Source organism: Nycticebus coucang, chromosome Y, assembly GCF_027406575.1.
Source record: "Nycticebus coucang isolate mNycCou1 chromosome Y, mNycCou1.pri, whole genome shotgun sequence".
Classification (NCBI taxonomy): domain Eukaryota; kingdom Metazoa; phylum Chordata; class Mammalia; order Primates; family Lorisidae; genus Nycticebus; species Nycticebus coucang.
In genome coordinates this window covers 30,965,124-30,987,597 of record NC_069805.1, presented here as the reverse complement: position 1 = coordinate 30,987,597, position 22,474 = coordinate 30,965,124, and the positions used below count along the sequence as shown (strand labels likewise).

The 22,474-nt window shown below is 38.9% G+C and overlaps 1 long non-coding RNA gene and 1 pseudogene across 2 annotated transcripts in view; one reads left to right on the top strand and one right to left on the bottom strand.

The window, feature by feature from the left end:
- Positions 1 to 15,220: 15,220 nt before the first annotated feature.
- Positions 15,221 to 22,474, bottom strand: part of LOC128579120 (uncharacterized) — a 38,917-nt gene continuing 31,663 nt past the window's right edge. For both annotated transcript variants that reach the window (XR_008378050.1, XR_008378051.1), the window contains one exon: positions 15,221 to 15,305. This is a non-coding gene — a long non-coding RNA (uncharacterized LOC128579120). The remainder of the gene's footprint in view (positions 15,306 to 22,474) is intronic.
- Positions 19,720 to 21,302, top strand: LOC128579119 (methionine aminopeptidase 2-like; annotated as a pseudogene).

The window sequence follows — 22,474 nt, the reverse complement described above, 5'->3', positions numbered from 1 at the left end:
TTGAGAATTTTTCAGAACTCAAAGGGAAGAAAGACACACATCTAGTCTACCAGGCATCCTAAACATTCGTTAATCTGCCATTGAACCCTATGATACATAAATTTGAATAAAACTTTTTCTTTTTTTGAGACAGAGTTTCACTTTGTTGCCCTTGGTGGAGTGTCATGGAGCCATAGCTCACAGCAACCTCAAACTCTTGGGCTCAAGCGATTCTCTTACCTCAGCCTCCCAAGAGCTGGGACTATAGCCAAAACACCTGGCTATTTTTAGAGACAGTGGTCTCACTGTGGCTCAGGCTGGTGTCAAACCTGGGAGCTCAGGCAATCCACCTGCTTTGGCCTCCCAGAGTGCTAGGATTACAGGTGTAAGCCACTGCACCCGGCCCAAATAAAAATTTTCACAGAAAATAAAATTCTAGTACTTCCTTTATGGCATTACAATAGTTTTATTCAAGTGAGGCCTGAAAGTGTGTTATTCTAAAAACATGCACGAATTTACCATATACCCATATGAAAACCTGTAACTTGGCATGAAAAAAAATATGACCATAAATGTTAATCACTTAGAATAGAAAGAAAGCACCATTGTTGACTGAACTGGGATCTGTCCTAATTAGAGTAATTATCATCTGGCACTACCAGGAAGTTGGATGTTTGGAATTAATCAGATCCTTAAGTCCCCACTTATATTAACATGTGGATTTGAGACTTTCTAAGAAATTTATATTATTAATACTTTGTAGAACTCAGTTCAGTTTTTCTTGTAGAGTTCAGAGCATTTCCCTATCTTCATCTTTGCATCAGAATCATCATTATGAACCATGTATTATAAATGTAACACACTCATACTAGTTAAGAAAACATTCTGGTCGGTAACCTGTTGAATAAACAATTTTTAAAACAAAAAATGCTTACCACAAAATAAGCTCGTTACGTTTTTATGAAAATAGAAAGGTAAAATAAAAATTTTCATACTATCTGAAAAATGAGGAAAGCATCAGCCAGTCCACTTACAGTGAGCTCACAGAAATCGAAGCTATCCAGACTTTTGCTTCTGGGCAGTCTTCCCTTAATTCGTCTTAAAGAGGGTTTTCCTTGGCTGACACTAGAAGTAGCACCATTAGGATTTTCAGAGGATGGCGTTACCCTACAAGAAGGGGAAAAAATTCTTAAGAAGGGAGGTTTATAGGCGAACATTTACTTGAGGATAGCTTTGAAAATGTCATGCTCCTTTTTTTCAACCAGAAGGTGAAGAACTACAATAGAGCTAATTCTACCAGACACCCTTACTAAGTATTTCTTAGCAGCTGTCTAGTTTAGAAATCTTAACAGACTTCAAATACTCCAGCAGTAAGATTCATTAAAAGTCAACTCTGCAACTATCAAAGCAGCAATTAAGAGGAGGCTGAAGTTTCCAAGTAACTTAGGGGCGTCTGCTTCCCCCAGGTGGTTACTTTCCCAGCACTCAGTCTGGAGCCTGGCACCCAGCACTAGTCAGCTTAATTATGGTGTACATCCCTGATACTGTTCAGCTTGCTTTTGTTAAGCACGAAAATAGCTCTTACAAATTTGAAGGTAACAGTCAACACTAGGCTGGGTATGGTGGCTCATGCCTGTAATTCCAGCACTCTGGGAGGCCGAGGTGGGTGGATTGCTTGAGCTCAGAAGTTCAAGATCAGCCTGAGCAAGAGTGAAACTGTCTTTACTGAAAATACAAAGACTAGCCAGAAGTTGTGGTGGGCATCCGTAGTCCCAGCTACTCAGGAGGCTGAGGCAGAGGGATGGCTTGAGCCCTGAAGTATGAGGTTGCTGTGAGCTGTGATACCGTGACACTCAACCCCAGGGCAAATGAATGAGACTCTGTCTCCAAAAAAAGAAAATGAAACAAAACAAAACAATTCAGAATAATTATGAAATCAAGAAAACACAGGTAAGAAGAAACAACAAATAAGCTATTAGTCATTTGAAGAGCACACACTGGGATACATGCACATGAGCGCAGACACACACTCAAGACCAGCCTGTGCTCATTTCTAAGTCAGTCTGGTGACAGCCTTAGAGTAAACTAGGTAGCAAGAGGATGCCCTGAGTACCTGCAGGATAAAGCTCCTGTCTTAGAAATAATAAAGTTGGGGCGGTGCCTGTGGCTCAAAGGAGTAGGGCACTGGTCCCATATGCCAGAAGTGGCGGGTTCAAACCCGGCCCTGGCCAAAAAAAACTGCAAAAAAAAAAAAAAAAAAAGAAATGATAAAGTTTCTAAAGTAATAACAGTAATTTCTGTGGTTTATGAAAGTCAGTTTCCTTATTTTATGTTTCCTCTTTGTCAATCTATGTTCAAATATTGATCAACTTTGGTGAATTATCTAATTTTTTATATTTAAAATGTTGTCTGTTCAAAGAAAAATGAAATACCTAGGAATATACCTAACAAAGGAGGTGAAGGACCTCTATAAAGAAAATTATGAAACCCTAAGAAAGGAAATAGCAGAGGATATTAACAAATGGAAGAACATACCATGCTCATGGCTGGGAAGAATCAACATTGTTAAAATGTCTATACTTCCCAAAGCAATCTACCAATTCAACACCATCCCTATTAAAGTACCAACATCATACTTTCAAGACTTGGAAAACAGGATTCTGTGTTTTGTATGGAACCAGAAAAATTCCCATATAGCTAAGGCAGTTCTTAGTAATAAAAACAAAGCCAGGGGCATCACCATACCAAATTTTAGGCGGTACTACAAAGCCATAGTTGTCAAGACAGCATGGTACTGGCACAAAAATAGAGACATAGACATTTGGAATCAAATAGAAAATCAGGAAATGAAACTAACATCTTATAACTACCTAATCTTAGATGACCCAAATAAGAACATACCTTGGAGGAAAGACTCCCTATTCAATAAATGGTGCTGGGAGAACTTGATATCCACATGTAAAAGACAGAAACTGGATCTGTACCTTTCTCTATTCACAAAAATTGATTCAAGATGGATAAAAGACTTAAATTTAAGGCATGAAATGGTAAAAATCCTCAAAGAAAGCATAAGAAAAACACTGGAAGATACGGGCCTGGGGAAAGACGTCATGAAGAAGACTTCCGTGGCAACTGCAACAACAACAAAAATGAACAATGGGACTTAATTAAACTGAAAAGCTTCTGTACAGCTAAGGAGACAACAACCAAAGCAAATAGACAACCTACCCAATAGGAAAGGATATTTGCATATTTTGAATCAGACAAAAGCTTGATAACTAGGATCTATAGAGAACTCAAATTAATCCACATGAAAAAAGCCAGCAATCCCATGTATCAATGGGCAAGAGACAAAAATAGAACCTTCTCCAAAGAAGACAGACGAATGGCTAACATATGAAAAACTGTTCATCATCCCTATATATTAGAGAAATGCAAATAAAAACCACCCTGAGATATCATCTAACCCCAGCAAGAATGGTCCACATCACAAAATCTCAAAACTGCAGATGCTGGCGTGGATGTGGAGAGAAGGGAACACTTTTACCCTGCTGGTGGGACTGCAAACTAATACAACCTTTTTGGAAGGAAGTATGGAGAAACCTCAAAGCACTCAACCTAGACTTCCCATTTGATCCTGCAATCCCATTACTGGGCATCTACCCAGAAGGAAAAAAATCCTTTTATCATAAAGACACTTGCACTAGACTGTTTATTGCAGCTCAATTTACAATCACCAAAATGTAGAAACAGCCTAAATTCCCCCAACCCAGGAATGGATTAACAAGCTGTGGTATATGTACACCATGGAATACTATTCAGCCATTTAAAAAGATGGAGACTTTACATCCTTTATAGTAACCTGGATGGAAGTGGAACACATTATTCTTTGTAAAGCATCACAAGAATAGAGAAGTATGAATCCTATGTACTCAATTTTGATATGAGGACAATTAATGACAATGACACGGTGGGGGTGGGGGAAGGGCAGAGGAGAGAGAGAAGCGGGGAGCGGTGGGGAAAGGAAAAGCAGAAAGAGGGAAGGAGGGAGGGGGTGGGGTCTTGGTGTGTGCCACACCTCTTGGGGGCAAGACACGATTGTAAGAGGGACTTTACCTAACAAATGCCATCAGTGCAACCTGGTTTCTTGTATCCTCAATGAATCCCCAACAATAAAAAAAATAAAAAAGAAATAAAATGTTGTCTGAAAGGTATAACACAGGTCTCTAATGGCTTAAAAAGACACACAAAATGGACTGGTAACAAAATAAATGATTTCTACATTAATAAGACAGAATAAATACCATAAAACAGACTAGTTTAGGTGTGGCTACAGTTTAGAATAAAAGTAAAACTTCCACAAGTTAAAACATTTGAAGAGTATAGAAAGATACAGAAATGGAAAGTTAAAGCTGCCACCTTCTCCCTCATCTCAAACCTCCCTCCCTTTTCCAAAATCAACCACTACTGACAGGTCGTCCTGCACAACCTCCCAGACAGATGCCTATTCTTACCTATGCCTGTATTTATTTCCTTTTAAATTTCTGTAGTAAGGTGACCACATTGTTCATGTTTTCTACACCTTATTTTTTTCACTTAATAATAGACTTTGAATCGTCTATAGACTATTTGAATAATAGACCCTTTGCATAATAACCCCTACAGAACTATCTCACTCTGTTTAATGGCTAAATAGTACTCCATAATATACAGTAGATGTAACACAAGTTACTTAACCTTTCCCCCACTGAGGGACATTTAGTTCATTTTCAAATGTTTGCTATAAGACCACAAAGCAACAAACATCCTTGACATCTTTGGGCACAAGTGTAATATTTACTTAGGAAAGATTCCTAGAAGTAGAAATGCAGGGTCAGAGGGAGGCGCTTTCTAAATATTACTGCCTTTCAAAAAGGCTGTACAAATCTGTACCTTCATCAACAGTGTATACGAATGCCTACCTGGGTGCCCCTGCAGGGCAAAAGCTTCCCTGAAAACAATGAACTTTATTCAAAAGAGGGCACAGGAGAAGGAAAAATACAGTCATAACAATATATGAGTCAACTTTTCTCCTTATTTCTTCTCTCTCACTTTATTTCGAAGTGCTGGTAGGTGTAACCAAATTTTAGGAAGTTACTGCAAACATAATTTTTTTGATAAATAAATCTATCTTGTATTTTTCATAAGTTTTTCTCTCACCTGACTTAAAAATGCACTGCTATTTTCTCTTTTTTCCAAATTTAAAAGCTCCCAGGCTGGTCTTGAACTCTTGGGCTCACATGATCCTCCTGCCTCAGGTGAGAAAGATAGTAGGAATTTGTATCCACCAAATTTTATAAATGTCTGACAGCAAAGAAATTGGTTAGAGTTAATTCAATGTAATACCAAATCCAAAGACAAAATAAAACAGAAAAAAAGATCACAAATATAACTAGAAGAATGAACCCACCCCTCCTTACCAGGATCATCATAAAAACATTTGGTCACCAGGAGAGTTGTACTGGTACACACCAGGGGGGTATCAGCTCTGGACTCACCCTGCACACAGACTCTGCAAGAGTACCTTGTCTTAAGAATTTAACCAGGCTATGATCTATGTTTTTTCTAATGCTACCCACTGAGCTCCCACAAAGTCATTTAGGCAATTTTAAAGTTTTGACCAGGTTTCTGAAATGAAGCTAAGAGGTCAAATGATAAGAGGCATGTGGCAGGCCAGGTGCAGTAGCTCATGCCTATAATCCCAGCACTCTAGGAGGCTGAGGTGGGTGGACTGCTTGGGAGCTCAAGAGTTTGAGATGAGCCTGAGCAAGTGACAGACCCCATCTCTAAAAACCAGCCAGGTGCTGTGCCAGATACCTGCAGTCCCAGCTATTCTGGAGGCTGAGTCAAGAACATCACTTGAGCGAAGAGTTTGAGGTTGCTGTGAACTCACGATGCCACAGCACTCTACTGGGGGCAAGAAAGTGAGACTCTGTCTCAAAAAAAAAAAAAGAAAAAAGAAAAGAAATGCACCTCTTTGCTCTACAACCCTAGTTTTACACTAGCCCACGTTCAACTAAATTCAATAAAACCTTCATGAGCTACACACTGACTACTGATTTTAAAATTAAAATCATCACCGACTATCCTGATTACTGACACCTTTTTTTCTGAAGTCAGCTTTCCTTTACTTATTTTTTTGAAAGATTCTTAAGCCTAAATCAAGCCAGTGGAATGCCTAGGTGGCCACTGGGATTCCAGATGGCATATATAAATGCTAATGGCATGCAATATATACGCCTATAGATAATCAGCAATGTACACTAATAACTTCCAGCGTTTTTCTTTAAGGATGTTCTCTTCCCATTACCTCATTAACAGCTTCCAGGTAGCAGGAACCAAAACGCGTGCAAATAAAACACAGTCTCTGACAATGCAATTGTAATCTTGCAACTTACTCCCTTTGCCCTTGGAACAGCCCAATCTTGACTACGTACTCAACATCAGCAGTAGCAAATGACTTTCTAGAAATCATAGAAAACGCATCCAGCGATGATAAACTGTTGGCTGTCTGCAAGGCGACCTGGCTGGAAATTCTGAACCAGAGCTCGCTGGAATGAAGCTTAAAGGACAACTGTGCGGAGGCCGGTGTCCGGGTGCGGCCGCCCGGGGCCTCCGGCCGCTGCTTCGCCGCAGCGCGCGTCTCTCGGTGTCACCTGCCTCGGGATCCACGCGCGACGGCGCCCGGCCGAGGGGCTCGGAAATGGCTGCTGCGCCGCGCGCCGTCGGCCAGGCCACGGCCTCCCGCCTGTACGACCGGGCCAGGTCCAGGTCCGGCCCACGCCCCCCAGCGGCCCCACTCCGGCTAAGACCCCGTCCTGGCCCCCACCCCGTAGCCCCAGCGACCCTGGCCGGCGCGCCCCTGTCCCGCCCCACCCCGCGCCCCCTGACCCGCCCCGCCCCGGAGCCCCCGCGACCCGGGCCGGCGCCCCTCTGCCGTCCACCCCACCCCGCGGCCCCCGCGACCCCCGCGACCCCGGCTGGGGCCCCTTGGCCCCACCCGCCCGCGCGCGTCCTGCGGCGGTGTCCGCTCTCACCACAGCTTCCTCTTGAGCGGCAGGAGGCTGCTGCTGTTGGAGGGGGTGACGCCAATGGCCGTCTGCAGCACCGTCAGGTATTTCTGGTACTTCATCTTGTCCCCGCTCCGCTCTCCGGCAGGGCCCCGCCGCCGCCGCAGACACAACTCCTCCAAGCGCCGCATAGATCAGCTCTGGGCCATCCGCCGCCGCCACAGCTGCGGTGCGTGGCCGGCTCCGCTCCCGCTCCCGGCGCCGCCGTCTCCGTGTGTGCCGGGCCGCTCCCATTGCCGCCGCTGTGCGTGAACCACGGCTCCCGCCGCCGCCCCGCTCCACCCCCCGAGAGCCGGGGCCCCGCGGGCCGAAGCGCCGCCGCCTGCGCCTTCCGCGGCACCGCCTGGGCCCCGCGCTCCGCGCTCATCCGGGGTTCAGCGGACGACCGGAGCTCGTTTCAACCATTCCTAGTCCAAAAGAATCCCAAGGGCACACTTACAGAGCAGAGAATATTTTATTTATAATGACCACCGAATGACTTGTAATGGTGTGATCTGCCCTTTATATTTATATATAGTACACGCTCCATATATATTTTATATATATGCACACACATGCAGTTCTTACTTGGGTGGTACCGGACAGTGAAAATGGCTGTGAACTGTGCAAAATTGCCTTAATGGAACAATTAAGAGTTCCATGACCTTTAAAATTTTTGTCAAAACGTGCAAAACTCACTTAACTGATGGTTACAAAAATATTGTATAGGGAAATGAAAAAATAGAAAAGCTAATAATTTAATGCATTGCAATTTAAAGCCTTACGGACATTGAAAATGAAAGTGCTTTCTTTGTAAAAAAAGCGCCTGTGGGCTCAGTGAGTATGGCGCCGGCCCCATATGCCGAGGGTGGCGGGTTCAAACCCAGCCCCGGCCAAACTGCAACAACAAAAAAAAAAAATAGCCGGGCGATGTGGCCGGCGCCTGTAGTCCCAGCTGCTCGGGAGGCTGAGGCAAGAGAATCGGGTAAGCCCGAGAGTTAGAGGTTGCTGTGAGCTGTGTGACGCCACGGCACTCTACCCGTGGGCGGTACAGTGAGACTCTGTCTCTACAAAAAAAAAAAAAAAAAGTTATCAAGAGTAATTTGAACAGCGTTTGTTTTCTTCTAGTGTAACTGTTACTATGTACTGAGAGAGCATCTTTCCTGTACCCTTGGGAAAGCATCACGTTTGGATCACACTCAACATTTAATCCAGCATGCTTCTAGTGTCGTGCCATGGGCTCAGACAGTTCCTTAAATGTAAAATTTTTGTGTGAACATCTCACTTCCTTTGGGACATCTCATCCTTGTCACAACCACTTTCCTCATCTCAGTGTGCGTTCAGTGAATTCCACTCGCTTCGTAGCTAGAGTCTCTGGACGTCCACCTTCCCACAGTTGTCTATTCTGTGGGACTTCATTTATGTTCTATTCAAATGCCACTTCAATTCCATCTTTACCATTTTTTGTTTCTTTGTTACACATTCATCTTTGTTAACCAATTCCCTTACAGTGATCCATTTTTATACAGTGCTGTGTGGATTTATCACTTAGAGAAATGGAAGCAACACAATCTCACCCTTTGCTGTCAGTGTCTAAATGAAATAACAGATGTGCAATGTCAGATCATTAACAGACTTTGAAAGAGCTGCTGTGGTTGGTCACTAATCCTGATAGGTACCTGTTATTTACATAGGGATTTGTGGACTGAAGAGCTAGCCACAAAGTTTGTACTGTGTGCATTTGCTCACAGTTAATATGCCACAATAACTGAAACGTGAACCATTTTATTGAAGGGCTGGTATTTTTTTTTTAAACCTAAATGGCTGACATCAGGCATAGCTAAAATGGAAAAGCCTGGAGAGCCCATAGTATTAGTGTGTGTGTGGGAAGAGTACCACCTATGCGTTCACCTCCAAATGATAGCAGCTTTGAAAACCAACAGACTAAATGTACTAAACATTCCAATTAAAAGGCAGAGATTGGCAGAATGAATACAAAACTATGATCTTACCATCCCTTATAGTGTGAGAAAGAGACACACTTTAAAGACACAAGTGGGTTGAATGATGAAAAGATAGGTTCCATGCAAAAAAGTAATTAAAAAGACCTGGAGTGGATATGCCAATGTCAGACAAAATCGACTTTTAGGGAAAAAATTGTTCCTAAACAGAAAGAAGGACATTTTATAATGACGAAGGGTCAATCCATCAGGAAAACGTAAGTTAGAAACACGCATATACATGAGTCCAAAAATACATGAAGAAAAAGCTGACAGAATTAAAGGGTGAAGTAGACAACTCAACAGTAATAGTTGGAGTTTTCAACATCTTGCCTTTCACAATAGATAGGATGAGGCAGAAGACCAATAAGGAAATAGAAGACTTGAACTACACTACAAACCAACTGCAACCAATACATCTCTAGAACATTCCACCTCAAAACAGCAGAATACACTATTCTTCTCAAGTGCACGTGAAACATTCTTCAGGATAGATCATGTTAGGCCACGAAACAAGTCCTCAATATAATTAAAAGTACTGAGATCATACAGATTATTTTCTCCAATCACAATGGAATTAAATTAGAAATCAGTAACAGAAGGAAATTTGGGAAATTCACAGATACATGGAAATTAAACAAAACACTCCTAAATAATTATGAAACAAAAAAGAAATCACTAGAAACATTAGGAAAAAACTTGATGAATGAATGAAAACAAAAGCATGACATAAAAACTTTGACATAGCTAAGACAGCCAAGAAATATTTGTTAAATTTACATACTTAAAGGAAAATTGAAAGTTATATTGAAAAAGATGAAAGTTCTCAAATTTATCACCTAAGTTTCCACCTTAAGCCATTAGAAAGAGGAGCAGAGTAAACTCAAAAGCAAGGAAAAATTAAAGATTAGAGTGTAAATATATGAAATACAGAATAGAAAAAATAGAGAAAATTAACATAAACAAAAGTTGGTTCTTAGAAGATATCAATAAAAATGGCATACCTTTGGCTATACTAACCAAGTAAGAGAGAGACAGAGAGAAAGAGAGAACTCAAATCACTGATTATGGAATGATAGAAAAGACATCACTACCAACCTTGCAGAAATAAAAAAGATTATAAAAGAATATTATGAATAATCACATTCTAACAAATTAAATAATCTACATGAATTGAAAAAATTCCCAGAAAGATCAAGCTACTGAAATTGACTCAAGAAGAAACAGAAAGTCCAAACAGAACTATAACAACCAAAGAGAGTGAATTGATAACAAGAGAAACTTCCCTCTAAAAAAGGTTTTTTCAGTTATGAAAACTGCTGTGTCTCCAGTATACAGAACAGTACCTGGTATACAGTAGGCATAAAAATATTTGCTTAGCTTGACTGAGGGCATGGATTCTAAGTGAAAGACTTCATGTCTTTTCATAAAACATATTTTTCTAAAGAACATGACAAGCTACCTATATAGTTTCACATGTAATGTAGATAGATATTACAGGTGGAACGGCAACATCACTTTATGAAGAACAAAAAATTTATGTTAGTTCTCAGAGGATAGCCAGTGCTTAGTCAGAAAATAAGGGAGCTGCTTCAATGGCATTATGCAAGGCCTGAGGAAGACTCTTCCAACCTGCCTCCCAATAAGCAAAACATTCAAACCCAGTTGTCCGCCTTTTTCCAAGACAGGGTCTTCCAACTTTTTGACATCTACCCCCAGTAAGAAGCATATTGTATACAGTGGCCCAGTAAACACAGACACACATAGATTATGCTCCCTCGCCCTTCCCCCACAACTGAAGCAAATGTTTCTGGAAACAAAGATTTTACCTTATTACTTGAATTGAACTTTTCTGTTTTCTTCTATAAATGTTAATCACAACCCACCAAGTTTATTTTTCGTCTCTTAATAGATTACTGTGGTTTGTAAAGCACAGGTCTAAGAGATGCCTGTGACCAACACCACTACACTTCATATCCTCTGTTACCTCGGTGGCTACCAGTAGTCCAAGGCCCTCCAGTCAGCTGCTAAGATCTGGACTTAATACTGTGTTCATCTCCAATTTCCATCCCTCCTAAGCTATCTCTGTACCCCCCTGAATGCCATTTCTGTAAACTTTAAGCCACCCTGCATCCTCAGCATTTTGTTTGAACATTTTTCACCTCCTATTTTGGCTTGAAGCTGGACTGTCCTTGGATTCATTGTTACCTGCTGCAGCCCCCATTGGGAGAAGGTATTTATTTCACACACCCCACATACCTCAAGGAAGTCCAGAATTTGGGATAAGTTTCTTCCTTGTTAGTACTGGCTCTTTTAAACCCTTCCTTCCTTTTTCTCCTGGCAAAAACTAAACAAAATTCAACAAGAAAAACCTAAAGCTGGATGCTTTGAAGTTTATTCCCTTAGACTACACCATCTTCTTCCCCTCTTCTTCCCCGTCATTCACTGGCTTCCTCTCCACTTCTATTTCTGGGATAATTTTTAATGACTTCATCCATGTGGGTGGACCATCCAATGTTCTTGCCTCTCAGTTCCTTGGCCTTTGCTCTTCCAGTGAGCTTTTCCCTGTCCTACGTCAGTCACTCACTCCTGTGCCCGTGCTGTAGACATGGGCTCATGAGCTCAAATGGTTGTAGGTAAGGCACTCGCCACCGATGAGCAAAGAGGCCAGGTGTTAGTTTCCAGAGAGTGGTAGAAGCTGTCGCCTCCCTACCTGGTGCTGCAAGTCTCTTTCACCCCCATAGAAATGGAGGTGTATTCTCAGGAGAAAGACTGGAGCAGCATCAGGTATGATGGGCTGTGCTACCAGAGTGAAGACGACAGAGCCACGGGACAGTTGTGTACTGCGTGACAAGATGTTAAGATTCTTTCTGCCTCCCAGCTCCAGAATGCTGGCAACCTCAGACGAGATTTACGGGAGATAACGTTTTTTTGGTTAAATCCATAGGTTTTATTATTATGATTATTTAAGCCATGTTTATACTGAACCTGCAATTGTACCATGATTGCCTCATCTTTTCCTTATACCTTTATTTTACTTGAAATTAATAGTTGCCTTGTTTTCAACTTGTTCTTTTCCTAGAACCCGAGGGTGAGGGTTCACATATCTGCAACAATAACGTCAAATGCCTTGTAATACAGCTTCCCATGCCCTCAAACCAGCCAGACAGTCTATCAATTTCATTTTTCCCTGGACTCAGGCCTCTGCCCATCTCTGAATCCACATTAATAGTTTGATAAGCTTTTGACTATAAAGGAAATTTAGCTTTTAAAACAAAGAGAAAATGACAACTTAAAGGTTTAAATGGGCATATACAAACAAATGGAATCCTTCCATTTTTTTAATATCACAAATGTGTTCTTCTGAGACTTTCAAGCGTATCTTAAGCACACACTATTTTTGTTTGTTTTTATATTCATTTTAAGATCAATTTCTCCATAGACATTGTAATTATGCAGCATATAATTGCTAATCCATCAACTTTTTAAAGACAGATTTCAAATTTTAAATTATTTCTAATTTGCACTTCTTTGATTTTTCTTGAACCAAAAATCTCAATAGTCATTTGCTATCTGTAATCTATAATTCATAGACTGAGATTGAACACCAAGCCTAATTCAAACTTGGAATTCTAAAGCTATTTCTGATATAGTACATCAGCTGAAGCTATGATGGTCTTTTTCAGTCAGAAAGGAACACTTCATTATTCTGTAGGTAATGAAACTCCTGCTCACACACACTCAAACACCCAACAATGCCTTAATACCATGTTTTTGAGACATAATTATGTTTATCCTGATCATTTGAGAGTTAGAGCAGCTAATGTATCTAATCAAATATTGATGCAGTCATCTAGATTTAGCTCTCCAGCAAATCCTTCCCAATGCATTTTTGTTAACAGAACTATAAAAGCTATTTATACTATTCTTCTCAAAAGGCTTACTCGCGTAGTCTGGATCTATGGATACATATTAGTAAATTTCACCACAGCTCATGTGTTCAGGTGATGAGAAGAGTTCAGCATGCAAAGAATGAAGTGGTTCACCCCCTGCCCCAAAAAATATGAAGCAGAAAATTAAACTTGAATGTCTTTAGCTTTGTTATTCACAATATTCTTAAAATCACCTCTGATTCTTCAAACTACAGGGTACAATATAAAAAATAAAGCAGATAAACTGATGTAAGAACACCATGGCCCTATGGTCACTCAGTTACATTACAAACAAAACTAGCTGGCAAGATTTTCACCTCCTAAAGCTAAAAAGTGAGAATGCTTTTTAATATCTTTGGAAGTACCTATATTTAAAAATACAAAAATCAAGTAGAAAATTGCAACAGGAGGTGGTTATTCATGTTCAGAAAAGATTAGGATGATACTATCAATATAGATGATTGAAATGCATCTCTCTTTAGGCATGTAAAATTATACATGAACATTTTTAAAGTTTTTCTTCAATATTTACAGCCTTGTATGCATCATACATAGTTGAATGTTATACATATTTTTGGTCTAATTTAACTTCATAAGGTTAACAGAAGGAACTGAACAAGCCTGGCTTAGCCACTCTCTAAGAGTTTGTATTGTCCAAGAATTATGTCTATGTCAAATTTCAATGTCTTTCTTTTACAACTTTGGGGACTATGTTGCTAAATCCTTAATACATAATAAGGCTCCACCACTGAGCTCACCTGATCTAGACCAGAGCTTTCATTTTGGTTGTCTAGGTTATTATAAAAGCTAGGATTATAATCTTTAAATTTTGTTATTTATGGCAGAATAATAAAAAAAAATAAGAAATTGAGAAAACAGGGTATATCACTTTAAAGCAAAATTTGTTTCTCTGATTCTGTACGGCCACATTTTAATAATTTCTGGCTTTAGAGCATTGTGTCCAAACAAGTTGTATTTGATTTTCTTTTCTTTTTTTTCCTTTTTTTTTAACACATGTTCTCCCCTTTCTCCTTTCCTCCCTCCTTTCTTCCCTTCCTTCCTCCTTTCTTTCTTTTTAAAGTTTACCATAAATTGACCCATCATAATTGTATATATTCTTTCACTTTCTTTTCTGATAAAAATAATTTCTATACCTAAATAGATTAAACTAGAACCAGAAAAACAATTTACTTCAGAATACATTAAAAATGTTTTTTGTTTTCTTTTGTTTTTGCAATGTGAATAGACCCAAATCATTTGGATTTAACTGAATTATCATGTGGAAAATATAGATCAGACTGGAAGCCAACTTTTCTCCCTCCTGTGAAAATATAGATAGGAAATGTCAGCTATCTAAGCTTCTATAAGACCTAACATATTAATTATCTTCAGCACAGTATTTAAGAACAGAAGAATTGGCTTCCCTTCAAAGGCCAAAAGCCCTTAAAAGATATTTAATTAAAAAAAATGTAATAATCTGGATTCCTGGCTACTAAATAATATAAATTCTAAAATATACCTATAAAACTTACTGGTTACTTTGAAATTTCATATAAAAATAAAAAATATCAAGCTCCATGGTCTAAAATCATTAATTGCCACAGAAATCACCCTAAATTATATGATTTTGGTTAACATTATGTAGTTTTTAATTTCTCTTAAAGATTTCATATGGTTCTTTCTATTTAAAAGTATATTATTACAATTATTAATCATAATCATAAATGTTTTCTGAAAATTAAAGTATGCAATATGGAAAGATTCATTTTATCCATTCAGCCCTTTCCATCCTTTAAGTTACACTGGTGATATAATTAATGACTAAAAGGCAGGAGTGTCTATGAACAACAGTAGCTTATCATTAGTGACTCTTAGTTTCTGTGTATCTGAAAATTCTATATTAAAAGCATTTGTTAAGCATTTTCTAACTCCAACACAATTAAACCCCAAACCATAAAAGATAGCACAAAATTCAATGATCTGTGTGTAAAACTAATTCATGCACGACAGATATTTTGTGTTCAGATAGCAACTAATCATCAGGGGAAAACAACAAACCAAACACAAGATTCAACAAGTCAATTTTTCGTAATAACCTTCAGAAAACTAGTTCTTGCACATGAACACATCACAAGAAGGTAATCTTACTTTGATTACTCAAGAAAGCTCTGATTTAGAGGAAATAGGAATAAACTGAATATATGTAGCATTCTTACCTGAAAGACATTCTTTCTGCTTGATTTTTCCTTGGCCCATTCTATATGTGCCCCATACAAATCCACACTTTCTGCTTTGTGCCCAGTTTTCTGTAAACCAAAATGAAATAAGATTAAAAAGCATATAACATTGTAGATACATTTCAAAGAAAATAGGTTTTATTGAGTTAGTAGCTATACATAGTTATAATATAAAGCCTTGCTCCAATCTCCCGGAAACCTAATTTGAAGGAATTTTTCATTTGAGACTTTATAATTTTTTTTTTTTTTTGCCGTTTTTGTGGCCAGGGCTGGGTTTGAACCCACCACCTCTGGTATATGGGGCCGGCGCCCTACTCCTTTGAGCCACAGGCGCTGCCTGAGACTTTATAATTTTTACCATATAAAATTAGAAGTCTATTTTTTAAATTATATCACTCATTATAGATAATAGAAAAAATTAATATTTAAAATGTTGACATTTTGAAATAGTGTTTTTAGTAATTATTAAAAAAAGTTTAAAATCTGCTACTCAAAAATGTGGAATATTGCTATTCAATTGATAACATAAAACCATTGTAAGTCACAAATTATTAGACTTTAAAGGAAAAGAAAAATTAATAAATCATACTATAATGCGAAAAATTGTTAATTTTTAGTTTTGTGACTTTAGAAACGTTATTTAGAGCCTTGTTACATACATCATCTGAGAAGTGAGCAGGCAGATTAATTAATCTCAAAGACTCCTTTTAGGTTTGTGTTTCCTATATTAACAAACTCAGTAAATACTGTATTTATTGTACCAACTATGCCTTCTGGAAATTCACAATTTAGATATTAAGATTATACATGTAAGTATATGTATAATTTTATTTAATAAATGTAATATATACTAAATAGATTATAATGTATAGTTTCTTTATCATTACCCAATTACAGTGTAGATGTTAGTTAAAATTTGTTTTTATTTTGATAATTCATAATAATAAATTTATAGGAATATCATTTATATTTGCTGCTTCTTATTTTCATTTGATACAAGTGAGTCACACATATAATTTTAAATTTTCATAACTCCAATTATTAAACATTTTTAGTAACTAAAATTTATTAAAGAAAAACCATTACTTTATCAGTTTTAATATACATAGCCTATAATAGTTTTTTGGGCAATGTTTTCAACATGAACGTGAGCATAATACATAAAATAATAATATAATGGTAAAAATATTGAAAGATATTATCTGTCACATATGTTGCCTCATAACTATTTTGTCTAATTCTATGAGCTTAATAGAAATACTATTTGTCAGAAGCCACATCTCTGGAATTTTAAAAAATAAGTTGTGAGGGCTTTTGGGGGGGGACAACTGTATAATTTTTGTTCAAAACATTGTACAAGCCAAGCATAAGTTTCCTGCAGGATAAATTCAGTTGACAGGATAAAAGTTATAATATACCTGCCTTTCCCTTTTTTATTTAATAGTGACTTCATAAGAAATTCCTCAAGATTTGCCATCACCTTTAAATACCTCATATTTTGATCCATGAAAGTGTTTAATGATTTACCCACACTTTGCCAGCCAGGCGATTACTATTGTGGAAAATCTCAAAGTATGATTATGGTGTTCATTGTTAGGTGATTTGTGATGCAGGAAAATTAAAAACGACATCCTTCCTATAGAGTTAATTAAATTAGGTGATACTCAGAACCAACAAAAATAATCACTAATAATAACAAAGGGATTATCTTTTCTATATAATACAGTCTTATATGTAGTATTATATATATAATATATTTTATATAACAAGCACTTTTTATGTGTCAAACCCTTCCTTAAGTTCTTTACAACTATTATTAATAATTCATTTAAATCTTACAGCAGCTTTATGAAGTAGGTATTCTTATTATTACCATATTTCAGGTAAGAAAGTGTGTCAAATGATTCGTTAAATTTCCTCAAGATAACAGAGCTAGAAATTGAGGGGCCAGGATTTAGATGCCGGCAGTGTCGCTCAGAGCCTATTCTTCACCACTACGCAGGGCTTGAAATTTGCCTATACGCTGTGCTCAGACTCATGCTTAAGCATGTATGAATTTGGGGAAAGTTATGGCTTGCACACTAGACTCTAGGACAGGCATAGTGATCTTGCTTTTGTCCTTTTCTGTTAAACTTGATCTCGCAGTAGGTCCTTTGCCCTACCTTTTTGCCTAGAATATTTCCTGATCTTCACATGGCCAGTTCCCTCTTACCCATTAGGTCCCAGTTAAATGTCACCTTGTTAGAGGTGTTTTCTGATTGTCTTGTATAAAAGAGTTGTGCTTCAGTGCTCCTGGTTACTCTCTGGCTCACTACTTATTTTAATTTTGCTGCAGCCCTCCTCCCGGCAGAAATTAACATATATATTTTTATATGCTGACCGTCTGTGTCCTACCCCCCCTCCATTTGAATTAAGCTCCCTGAGCTTGGGCCTTGTTTGCCTTTCCCTCCACTGTTTTTCCCAATGTGTGGAAGATTGCCTGGCCCATAGTTGTTGTTCAATGAGTATTTGCTGAATTAATGAATGAAGGAAAAATACCAAAATGCAACTATCATTTGTGATTTGGAAGGGAGACTTGGGTATTTTAAAATTCCAATTTTACAAAAATTAAGATTTGTATTTTTTTCCCAATGGGTATGAAGTCTTTGGTTTGTAATTTAGAAGTGACAAACGGTTTAATGGACTCATATTTAGATAGAATGTGGGATGTCACGGATCATTCACTGAGCAATTATTGTACACCTGCTGTGTATCAATGTGGGAGTCACTTTGCTGGGCACTGGGCCTCCAGGTTAAAGGAAAATATTGGCTCTTCTTTATGGATCCCATATTAGCCTCAGTATCTGTAATATTACCTGTAGACTCCATAGGATACAGAGGAAACCTGTGGGTAAAAAGCATTCTAAGCTTTCCACAGTCTTATCATACTCTAGTGATGTCAATCTCGAAAATGTTCTTGTCAGCATCATGGACTAAATCACATGGCAGCTGGCTCAGGTTTCTTGCCCTCGGAACTCTCTCAATAATCTCATGGCATCATCCACCTGAGCACCTTCTGCACATCGCCCTGTCTCTTCCATTCCTCCTGATCTCATCCCTTCACTTCCTCTCCACTTCAGAAGTCTTCGTGCTGCTTCTCACTCCAAAATCCCACTTCCAGAGCTTTCTTCACTGCCACTCTGTTGTCATGTGTGATTCTGAAGTTATTGAAATCATCCACTTTTGTGCAGTCTCCCAGCCTCTCAAGCCCCTCTGGAGTTCACTTCTTTTGTGACCAGCAGTGGTCCCTGATTCAACAGTCAGCAACTCCCTCCACTGATACCCTTCTCATCTGCTTGTCCCTCTGTGATCTTTCTCATACCACCGAATACTGGACTAACAAGACCTCCTTCGGCTGGGTCTTCGACTTTGCTGGGTAAACTTTTGATGTGTTTCTGGTCCCTTTCTCTTCTTCCTCATGACACCTCTTTTCCAAAGCTTTGGGCCTCATTAGTCTGCCCCATCCAGTGATTTACTCCTACTTCACAGACATCAAGGAGTTTTTGTGCTGGAAAATTCGCAAATTTTCACACTTTTCATATTTAGTTTGTATAATTAAAATAAAAAAATATATAAACTTTAATGACAGCTTCCTATCTTGCTCTATGAACACTTTATATTGATATCTCATTTATCCCTTAAAACAATCTGATAAAAATATTACTATTGCCTTCAATTTACACATGAACAATCTCAAACAGGTAGTGACCAGGTGCCTTATGTAAGATCACACACTCAGGATGTGCCCCACCTGAGATATGAACTCACTTTTATCTGACTCCAAGTTCCAAGTCCTTGATCACAACAGAATACATGGCCTCCCCACCATACCTCTATCTTCCTCCTACTAGTTTATTTACCTAAAAATCAATGCCTTTTTTAGGTCCAAGAACAAGTATTCACATATTTTACTTTTTCTCTGTAAGTGTCAACATTTCTCACTTTCCCTCTGGCTTCCAAATTCCAGGCCTGGATCTGTGACTCTTACCTAATGAACTTGCTTGCCTGGATATGACAAGTTGCTGCTACCAGTATCAACATGACCCACAAGGCATGCCCTGTCTTGCCCCAAAGGGAGCTCAAAGCTTATACCTCTCTAGTTCCTAATTTTATCCAATCTTGTGTCTTATTTTCTGAGCTGTCCCTTTCTCCTACTCTCAAATGGATTATATCATTTAGCTTGTAACTATGCTCAATTCAATTCTTTGTACCAAAAAAAAAAAAAAAGGAAAAGCAAGCATCAGCTCCACAACCTGACTTTTTCTTGGTCTTACCTATTTCCCTTTCATTATTGCCAGATTCTTCCTTGTTTTGCATTCACATTCTGTCTGATCATGTTCCATTCTCTCCTAACCACTGACATCTGACTTTTCTAAAAGGTCTTGACCATTCAGATCAACACAATCTGGTGCCGCTCTCATTCCCTCACACTCTCTCAGGCAACATGGCGGGTGTGGAGGAGGCAGCGGCCTCGGGAGCCACCTGAATGGTGACTTGGATGCAGATGACAGGGAGGAGGAAGCTGCCTCTATGGCTGAAGAAGCAGCCAAGAAAAAAAGATGGAAGAAGAAGAAGAAGAGTAAAGGGGCTGCTGCAGTAGGGCAACAAGAACCTGATAAAGAATCAGGAGCCTCAGTGGATGAGGTAGCAAGAAATTGGAAAAACAAGTATTGGAAGAAAAAAAGAAAGAGATGATGATGATGAAGATGGAGATGGTGATGGGGATGGAGCAACTGGAAAGAAGAAGAAGAAAGAAGAAGAAGGAGGAGGAGGAGGAAGAGGAAGAAGAAGAAGAAGAAGAAGAAGAAGAAGAAGAAGAAGAAGAAGAAGAAGAAGAAGAAGAAGAAGAAGAAGAAGAAGAAGAAGAAAAGGAAGGAAGGAAGGAAGGAAGGAAGGAGAGATCAAAAGTTCAAACAGACCCTTCCTCAGTTCCAATATGTGACCTGTATCCCAATGGTGTATTTCCCAAAGGACAAGAGTGAGAATATCACCCACACAAGATGGGCAAACAGCTGCTTGCAAACAAGTGGAGAAAAGAAAGCCTTAGATCAGGCCAGTGAAGAGATTTGGAATGATTTTCGAGAAGCTGCAGAAGCACATCGACAAGTTAGAAAATATGTTATGAGTTGGATCCAGCCTGGGATGACAATGATAGAAATCTGTGAAAAGTTAGAAGACTGTTTACGCAAATTGATAAAAGAGAATGGATTAAATGCAGGCCTGGCATTTCCTACTGGGTGTTCTCTCAATAAATGTGCTGCCCATTATACTCCCAATGCTGGTGACACAACAGTATTACAGTATAATGACATCTGTAAGATAGATTTTGGAACATGCATAAGTGGTAGGATTATTAACTGTGCTTTTACTGTCACTTTTAATCCCAAATATGATACATTATTAAAAACTGTAAAGGATGCTAGTAATACTGGAATAAAGTGTGCTGGAATTGATGTTCGTCTATGTGAACATCATAGACATTGGGGAGGCCATCTAAGAAGTTATGGAATCCTATGAAGTTGAAATAGATGGGAAGACATAACAAGTGAAACCAATCCGTAATCTGAATGGACATTCAATTGGGCAGTATAGAATACATGCTGGGAAAACAGTGCCCATGGTGAAAAGAGAGGCAACAAGAATGGAAGAAGGAGAAGTGTATGCAATTGAACCCTTTGGTAGTACAGGAAAAGGTGTTGTTCATGATGACATGGAATGTTCACATTACGTGAAAAATTTTGATGTTGGACATGTGCCGATAAGGCTTCGGCACCCTTGCCTTCTGCCGCAGACGGCTTGATCGCTTAGGAGAAAGTAAATATTTAATGGCTCTGAAGAATCTGTGTGACTCGGGCATTGTAGATCCATATCCACCATTATGTGACATTAAAGGATCATGTACAGCACAGTTTGAACATACCATACTGTTGCGTCCAACATGCAAAGAAGTTGTCAGCAGAGGAGATGACTATTAAACTTAGTCCAAAGCCACCTCAACATCTTTATTTTCTAAGCTTTGTTGGAATACATTATACTAGAATTAATTTGCAACATGTTGTCTGTTTTAACCATGGACCTTTGTAATACTTTTTATTCATGTTAAAAAAGAAGGAATTTGATCAAAGGCAAACGGTCTAATTAACCAAGGAAAAAGCTTTCAGGACTTTTCAAATGTTAACTGTTTTACTTTCTCCTGTCTAGGAAATGCTATAAAGCTTAGTTAGGAATGACTTAAACATTTTGTTTTGAACATCTAAGGGATGCTTTTTGGATGTTTATATTGCCATATTCTTACTTGAATGCTTTGAATGACTACGTCCAATTCTGCATCTATACTCTCTGGTATTGCTTTTTAACCTTCCGGGAATCCATTTTCTAAAAAAAATAAAGACATTTTCAGATCTGACAAAACAAACAAACAAACAAACAAAAAAAAAAAACAATCTGGTGCCCTTCTTTCCCATCAGCATCTTACCTGAACTCTGTATTCTGAACTCTGTATCGTTAGCTTCTGTTGACCTTTTTCCTTAAAACCCTCTTGTTCCTGAGCTGTAAAAATACCATATTTTCTTTCCAAATTCTTTCACTTTTTATGTCTCTTTGGGCAGGGCATGGTGGCTCATGCCTGTAATCCTAGCACTCAGGGAGGCTGAGGCGGGTGAATCACCTGAGCTGATGAGTTTGAGACCAAATTCTTTCTCTTTTTATACTCTTCCTTCTCTTTTCTTTCACTGACTTCTCTTCCTTTCCCCACTTCCTAATTGTTGGTAAGCCCTGGCATATTCTTCTAGGCCCTTGTTATCTCTCCCAGCTCACTGCTTCCAGGGGGTGTCAGTCATGTTCCCAGTCCTGTACCATCACCTGTCATTTGCTGACTCCTCGGGGGGTTACTCTGGCCCACAGCTTATTCCACATGCCAGAACTGTTTTTTCTTTCTTTTTTATTGTTGGGGATTCATTGAGGATACAATAAGCCAGATTACACTGATTGAATTTGTTAGGTAAAGTCCCTCTTGCAATCATGTCTTGCCCCCAGAAAGTGTGGCACACACCAAGGCCCCACCCCCCTCCCTCCGTCCCTCTCTCAGGCCTTTTCTACGCCGTCACTAGAGGATAGCACAGACTCTTCAGTGGAATCATTGTGTTCACAGACTTGGCCCCTTTTCTTTATGGCTTGTCTTCAAAAATAATCACTAATAA